The 8,650-nt window shown below is 40.7% G+C and overlaps 1 non-coding gene across 1 annotated transcript; it reads right to left on the bottom strand.

Moving 5' to 3' along the window:
- Nucleotides 1–4,781: 4,781 nt before the first annotated feature.
- Nucleotides 4,782–4,889, bottom strand: LOC112764083 (small nucleolar RNA R71). Its single transcript, XR_003182995.1, has one exon. It is a non-coding gene; the product is annotated as a small nucleolar RNA R71 (small nucleolar RNA).
- Nucleotides 4,890–8,650: the final 3,761 nt, after the last annotated feature.

The following is an 8,650-nucleotide window of genomic DNA, read 5'->3' on the forward strand; positions in this document are numbered from 1 at the left end:
CGACACTATTCCTATGATTATTTCACTCTCGACTCAAAATAAGTGGAAGATACATCAAATGGATGTTAAGTCTGCATTTCTAAATGAAACTTTTGAAGAAAAAGTATACGTTGAGCAACCTGCAGGATATGAAGTTCCTGGAGAAGAAGATAAATTTTACAAGTTAAAGAAAGCTTTATATGGGTTAAAGCAAGCACCAAAAGCGTGGTACAAGAAGATTGATTCTTATTTCACTCAGAATGGTTTCAAAAGATGTCCATTTGAGCCTACGCTTTATATCAAGTTCGTTGAACCTGGAGATATCTTGATCGCATGTCTTCATGTTGACGATTTAATCTTTACTGACAATAATTTGAAGATAATTGCAGAATTTAGGGAGGATATGATAAAGCACTTTAAAATGACGGATATGGGCCTGATGTCTTACTTTCTTGGCATTGAAGTTGTTCAAAAAGACGATGAAATTTTTATTCCTCAGAAGAAATATGCAAATAATATTTTGAAGAAATTTCAAATAGAGCACTCAAAACTAGTTTATACTCCAGTCGAAGAGAAGTTCAAGTTACTGAGAGAAGATAAAGGAAGAGCAGTAAATCCTACATATTACAAAAGTTTGATTAGAAGTCTGGGGTACTTAACTGCAACCAGACCAGATATTGCGTTTGGAGTTAGTTTGCTTAGCAGATTTATGAAAAAGCCTTTGTACCAACCATTTGCAAGCGGCAAAATGAATTTTTCGATATATCAAAGGTACTTTAAGTGATGATATTTTTTTATGAAAATACTAATGAAGTGAATTGATGAGCGGATAATTTGTATACTTTTTGGCATTGTTTTTAGTATGTTTTTGATATGATCTAGTTAGTTTTTAGTATATTTTTATTAGTTTTTAGTTAAAATTCACTTTTCTGGACTTTACTATGAGTTTGTGTGTTTTTCTGTGATTTCAGGTATTTTCTGGCTGAAATTGAGGGACCTGAGCAAAAATCTGATTCAGAGGCCAAAAAGGACTGCAGATGCTGTTGGATTCTGACCTCCCTGCACTCGAAGTGGATTTTCTGGAGCTACAGAAGCCCAATTGGCGCGCTCTCAATGGCGTTGGAAAGTAGACATCCTGGGATTTCCCGCAATATATGATAGTCTATACTTTGCCCAAGATTTGATGGCCCAAACCGGCGTTCAAAGTCACCTCAAGAAATCCCAGCGTTAAACGCTGGAACTGGCACCCAAATGGGAGTTAAACGCCCAAACTGGCATGAAAGCTGGCGTTTAACTCCAAGAATGGTCTCTACACGAAAATGCTTCTTTGCTCAGCCCAAGCACACACCAAGTGGGCCCGAAAGTGGATTTTTATGTCTTTTACTCATCTCTGTAAACCTTAGGCTACTAGTTTTCTATAAGTAGGACCTTTTACTATTGTATTTTAAAAAATCTTTGGACATCTAGTTCTTAGATCATTGGGAGGCTGGCCATTCGGCCATGCCTAGACCTTATGCTTATGTATTTTCAACGGTGGAGTTTCTACACACCATAGATTAAGGTGTGGAGCTCTGCTGTACCTCGAGTATTAATGCAATTACTATTGTTCTTCTATTCAATTCCGCTTGTTCTTGTTCTAAGATATCACTTGTTCTTCAACTTGATGAATGTGATGATCTGTGACACTCATCATCATTCTCACCCATGAACAAAGTGACTGACAACCACTATTGTTCTACAAGCAACTAAGGCCATAGTGAATGTCTCTTGGATTCCTGATTGCACGATGCATGGTTGATCGCCTGACAACCGAGTGCTCGCCTGACAAACGAGCCAACCATTCCGTGAGATCAGAGTCTTCGTGGTATAGGCGAGAACTGATGGCGGCATTCAAGAGAATCCGGAAGGTCTAACCTTGTCTGTGGTGTTCTGAGTAGGATTCAATGACTGAATGACTGTGACGTGCTTCAAACTCCTGAGGGCGGGGCGTTAGTGACAGACGCAAAAGAATCACTGGATTCTATTCCGGCCTGATTGAGAACCGACAGATGAATTCCGCTATGCTGTGACAGAGCATATGCAATCGCTTTCACTGAGAGGATGGGAGGTAGCCACTGACAACGGTGAAACCCTTGCTTAAGCTTGCCATGGAAAGGAGTAAGAAGGATTGGATGAAGGCAGTAGGAAAGTAGAGAGACGGAAGGGAAGGCATCTTCATACGCTTATCTGAAGTTCCTACCAATGAATTACATAAGTATCTCTATCTTTACCTTTGTGTTATTTTCGTTCATCACCATATACCATTTGAGTTTGCCTGACTAAGATTTACAAGATGACCATAGCTTGCTTCAATACTAACAATCTCCGTGGGATCGACCCTTACTCACGTAAGGTTTATTACTTGGACGACCCAGTGCACTTGCTGGTTAGTTGTGCGAAGTTGTGTAATGCCATGGTATTGAGCTACCACGTTTTTGGAGCCATTACCGGGGATTATGAGAGTTGTGAAAAAGTATTGTTCACAATTTCGCGCACCAAGTTTTTGGCACCGTTGCCGGGGATTGTTCAAAGTTTTGAGCAAGCTTTTGGTAACATCAGTGCCAAGATCCGGCAACAACACCAAGTTTTTGGCGTTATTGCCAGGGATTGTTCAGGCTGGACAACTGACGGTTCATCTTGTTGCTTAGATTAGGTATTTATTTTTTTCGAAATTCTTGAAGATGAATTCTAGAGTTTCATGATGATTTGTTGAAATCTGGCTGGCTGAGAAGCCATGTCTAATTTCATTGGACCGAGGTTTCAACTTATCATCACAAGAGCTTGTTGATTTCTTATCAATCTTGCTTTTGGAGCAGTGATCTGCTAAGGCTTGGCTGGCCTCTGGCCATGTCTAGTGTTTTGGACCGAAGCTTTCTCTGAAAGCTTGGCTGGCTGTGAAGCCATGTCTAATTCCTGGACCGGAGTCTTAGACTAGCATTGCACTGATTCCTGGAATTCTCATTAAGAATTTTGATACCTTTTTCCATTTAATTTTCGAAAAACACAAAAAAATTTTACAAAATCATAAAAACCAAAAATATTGTTGTTTCTTATTGAGACACTAGTCTCATCATAAGTTTGTTGTCAATTGCATGCATTCATTCATATGTCTTAGTGATCTTCAAGATGTTCTTGATGATTTACTTGCTCTGATCTTTGAATTCTATTGACTTGAGTGTTTTGTGTGTCTCATTTGCATTTTCATTTTGTTAATGTCAGTAGTATACAAACTGCTAAGTTTGGTGTCTTGCATGAATTGTTATTTGATTCTTGTTGCATTTTGATTTTTCCTTATTATTAAAAATCCAAAAATATTTTTAATTTGTGTCTTCTCAAGTCAATAATACAGAGAATTGAAGACTCAGAACATACAGCAGAGGAATTGCACAGAAAAAGCTGGGCGTTCAAAATGCCAGTGAAGAAGGACAGACTGGCGTTTAAACGCCAGCCAGGGTACCTGGTTGGGCGTTTAACGCCCAAAAGGGTAGCATTTTGGGCGTTAAACGCCAGAATGTGCACCATTCTGGGCGTTTAACGCCAGGATGGCTAAAGGGGAAAGATTTTGTTTTCAAATCAATTTTTTTAAGTTTTCAACATCTTTTCAAAATCAAATCTTTTTCAAATCAATTTTTCAATCAAATCTTTTTCAAAATTAACTTCTTTCCTTTTTCAAGGATGCTTACTATCAATTAATGATTTGATTCAACATTTCAAGTATGTTACCTTTTCTGTTGAGAAAGGTTTAATGATTGAATCATATCTTTTCTTGTTAGTCAAGTTTTTAATTTTCAAAACAAATCTTTTTAAAAACGTTTTCAAATCATATCTTCTCAATCACATTTTTTTTAATCAATCATATCTTCTTAACCACATCTTCTTCAAAATAGTTTTCAATCAAATCTTTCTGATTTCTAATTTCAAAATCTTTTTCAAAAAAATCATGTGATTTCTTTTCCCTTTTCATTTTCGAAAATTAATTAGTGTTTTTCAAAATGTTTTCAAAATTTTTCACTTAATTTTCGAAAATGACTTACCTCCTTCTCATATCCTTCTATTTATGGACTAACACTATCCCTTAATGCAAAATTCGAACTCCATCTCCTTTGTTAAGTTCGAATTTTCCACTTCTGTCTTCTACTCTTCTTTTCCTCTGACACCTAAAGGAATCTCTATACTGTGACATAGAGGATTCCACATTTTCTTGTTCTCTTCTCTTTCTTATGAGCAGGAGCAAAGACAAAGGCATTCTTGTTGAGGCTGATCCTGAACCTAAAAGGACCTTGAAAAGAAAGCTCAGAGAAGCCAAAGCACAACTCTCTTTAGAGCACCTGACCGAATTCTTCAAAGAAGAAGAACTCATGGCAGCCGAAAACAACAACAATGCCAACAATGCAAGGAAGGTGCTGGGTGACTTTACTGCACCTACTCCCGACTTCTATGGGAGAAGCATCTCTATCCCTGCCATTGGAGCAAACAACTTTGAGCTTAAGCCTCAATTAGTTTCTCTAATGCAACAGAATTGCAAGTTCCATGGACTTCCATTGGAAGATCCCCATCAGTTTTTAGCTGAGTTCTTGCAAATCTGTGACACTGTCAAGACTAATGGGGTTGACCCAGAGGTCTACAGACTAATGCTATTCCCTTTTGCTGTAAGAGACAGAGCTAGAACATGGTTGGACTCTCAACCTAAAGAAAGCCTGGACTCTTGGGAAAAGCTAGTCAATGCCTTCTTGGCAAAGTTCTTTCCACCTAAAAAATTGAGTAAGCTTAGAGTGGAAGTCTAAACCTTCAGACAGAAGGAAGGAGAATCCCTCTATGAAGCTTGGGAAAGATACAAACAATTGATCAGAAAGTGTCCCACTGACATGCTTTCTGAATGGAGCATCATAGGTATTTTCTATGATGGTCTCTCTGAACTGTCCAAGATGTCCTTGGATAGCTCTTCTGGAGGATCTCTTCATTTGAAGAAGACGCCTACTGAAGCTCAAGAACTGATTGAAATGGTTGCAAATAACCAATTCATGTATACTTCTGAAAGAAATCCTGTGAGCAATGGGACTAGTCAGAAGAAAGGAGTTCTTGAGATTGACACTCTGAATGCCATTTTGGCTCAGAACAAAATATTGACTCAACAAGTCAATATGATTTCTCAAAGTCTGTCTGGAATGCAGAATGCACCAAGCAGTACTAAGGAAGCTTCATCTGAGGAAGAAGCTTATGATCCTGAGAACCCTTCAATAGAAGAGGTGAATTACATGGGAGAACCCTATGGAAACACCTACAATCCTTCATGGAGGAATCATCCAAATCTTTCATGGAAGGATCAACAGAGACCTCAACAAGGTTTTAATAATAATAATGGTGGAAGAAACAGGTTTAGCAATAGCAAGCCTTTTCCATCATCATCTCAGCAACAGACAGAGAGTTCTAAGCAGAATACCTCTGACTTAGCAACTATGGTCTCTGATCTGATCAAAACCACTCAAAGTTTCATGACTGAAACAAGGTCCTCCATCAGAAATTTGGAAGGACAAGTGGGTCAGCTGAGCAAGAAAATTACTGAACTCCCTCCAAGTACTCTTCCAAGCAATACAGAAGAAAATCCAAAAGGAGAGTGCAAGGCCATCAACATGGCCGAATTCTGGGAGGAAGAAAAGGCAGTGAACGCCACTGAGGAAGGCCTCACTGGACGTCCACTGACCTCCAATGAGTTCCCCAATGAGGAACCATGGGAATCTGAGGCTCAAACTGAGACCATAGAGATTCCATTGGACTTACTTCTGCCATTCATGAGCTCTGATGAGTATTCTTCCTCTGAAGAGGATGAGTATGTCACTGAAGAGCAAGTTGCTAAATACCTTGGAGCAATCATGAAGTTAAATGACAAGTTATTTGGAAATGAGACTTGGGAGGATGAATCCCCTTTGCTCACCAAAGAACTGGATGACTTGTCTAGGCAGAAACTGCCTCAAAAGAGACAGGATCCTGGGAAGTTTTCAATACCTTGTACCATAGGCACCATGACCTTCAAGAAGGCCTTGTGTGACTTAGGGTCAAGTGTAAACCTCATGCCCCTCTCTGTAATGGAGAAGTTAGGGATCTTTGAGGTGCAAGCTACAAAAATCTCACTAGAGATGGCAGACAACTCAAGAAAACAAGCCTATGGACTTGTAGAGGATGTTCTGGTAAAAGTTGAAGACCATTACATCCCTACTGACTTCATAGTCCTAGAGACTGGGAAGTGCATGGATGAATCCATCATCCTTGGCAGACCCTTCCTAGCCACTGCAAAGGCTGTGATTGATGTTGATAGAGGAGAGTTGATCATTCAAGTGAATGAAGAATCCTTGGTGTTTAAGGCCCAAGGATATCCCTCTGTCATCATGGAGAGGAAGCATGAAGAGCTTCTCTCAAAACAGAGCCAAACTGAGCCCCCACAGTCAAACTCTAAGTTTGGTGTTGGGAGGCCACAACCAAACTCTAAGTTTGGTGTTGAACCCCCACATTCAAACTCTAAGTTTGGTGTTGGGAGGTTCCAACACGGTTCTGAGTATTTCTGAGGCTCCATGAGAAGCCCTCTGTCAAGCTAATGACATTAAAGAAGCGCTTGTTGGGAGGCAACCCAATGTTTTATACTTAATTATTTTCTTTTGTTATTTTATCTTTTTTGTAGGTTGATGATCATAAGAAGTCACAAAAACAATGAAAAAAAGCAAAAACAGAATGAAAAACAGGAAGAAAAACAGCACACCCTGGAGGAAGATGCTGCTGGCGTTCAAACGCCAGTAAGCCTAGCAGTTGGGCGTTTAACGCCCAGTCTGGCACCATTCTGGGCGTTTAACGCCAGAAAGGGGCACCAGACTGGCGTTAAACGCCAGAAAAGAGCAAGAACCTGGCGTTAAACGCAAGGAATGGGCACTAGCCCGGCGTTTAACGCCAGAAATGGCTCAAAACGTGAATTTTGATGCCATTTGGTGCAGGGATGACTTTTCCTTGACACCACAGGATCTGTGGACCCCACAGGATCCCCACCTACCCCACCATCACTCTCTCTCTTCTTCCCCCATTCACCAATCACCTCAACACCTCTTCCCCAAAAAACCTTCACCTATCAAATCCCATCTTTCTCTTCACCACTCACATCCATCCTTCTTAAATCCCCACCAACCTCACCCTTCAAATTCAAACCACTTTCCCTCCCAAACCCACCCATAATGGCCGAACCTTTACCCCCCTCTCTCCTATATATACCCTTCTTCAACCCTTCATTTTCACACAACCTAAACACCACCATCTCCCTCTTCCTCATTTCTTCTTCTTCTACTCTCTTCTTTCTTCTTTTGCTCGAGGACGAGCAAACATTTTAAGTTTGGTGTGGTAAAAGCGTTGCTTTTCTCGTTTTTCCATAACCATTATGGCATCCAAGGCCGAAGAAACCTCTAGAAAGAGGAAAGGGAAGGCAAAAGCTTCCACCTCCGAGTCATGGGAGATGGATAGATTCCTCTCAAGGGTGCATCAAGACCACTTCTATGAAGTTGTGGCCTTGAAGAAGGTGATCCCCGAGGTCCCCTTTTCACTCAAAAAGGGTGAATATCCGGAGATCCGACATGAGATCCGAAGAAGAGGTTGGGAAGTTCTTACCAACCCCATTCAACAAGTCGGAATCTTGATGGTTCAAGAGTTCTATGCCAATGCATGGATCACCAAGAACCATGACCAAAGTGTGAACCCGAATCCAAAGAACTATCTCACTATGGTTCGGGGGAAATACTTGGATTTTAGTCCGGAGAGTGTGAGGGTGGCGTTCAACTTGCCTATGATGCAAGGAGATGAGCATCCTTACACTAGAAGGGTCAACTTTGATCAAAGGTTGGACCAAGTCCTCACAGTCATATGTGAAGAGGGCGCACAATGGAAGCAAGATTCAAGGGGAAAGCCGGTCCAATTGAGAAGGCATGACCTCAAGCCCGTGGCTAGAGGATGGTTAGAGTTCATACAACACTCAATCATTCCCACTAGCAACCGGTCCGAAGTTACCATAGATCGGGCTATCATGATCCATAGCATCATGATTGGAGAAGAAATAGAGGTTCATGAGGTTATAGCCCAAGAACTCTATAAGGTGGCGGACAAGACCTCCACCTTGGCAAGGTTAGCCTTTCCTCATCTCATTTGTCACCTCTGTTATTCAGTTGGAGTTGACATAGATGGAGACCCCTGAGATTCCTCAAGGGATGCACTTTCCTCCACAAGACTATTGGGAGCAACTAAATACCTCCCTAGGAGAGTTGAGTTCCAACATGGGACAACTAAGGGAGGAGCATCAAGAACACTCCATCATCCTTCATGAAATTAGAGAAGATCAAAGAATCATGAGGGAGGAGCAACAAAGACAAGGAAGAGACATTGAGGAGCTCAAGCACTCCATAGGATCTTCAAGAGCAAGAAAGAGCCGCCATCACTAAGGTGGACCCGTTCTTTGACTTCCTTGTTATTTGTTCTTCTGTTTTTCGAATTTTTAGTGCTTATGTTTATCCATGTTTGTGTCTTATGATCATTAGTGTCTTAGTGTCTATGCCTTAAAGTTATGAATGTCCTATGAATCCATCACCTCTCTTGAATAAAAATGTGC

Source organism: Arachis hypogaea, chromosome 2 (genome assembly GCF_003086295.3).
Source record: "Arachis hypogaea cultivar Tifrunner chromosome 2, arahy.Tifrunner.gnm2.J5K5, whole genome shotgun sequence".
Classification (NCBI taxonomy): Eukaryota; Viridiplantae; Streptophyta; class Magnoliopsida; order Fabales; family Fabaceae; genus Arachis; species Arachis hypogaea.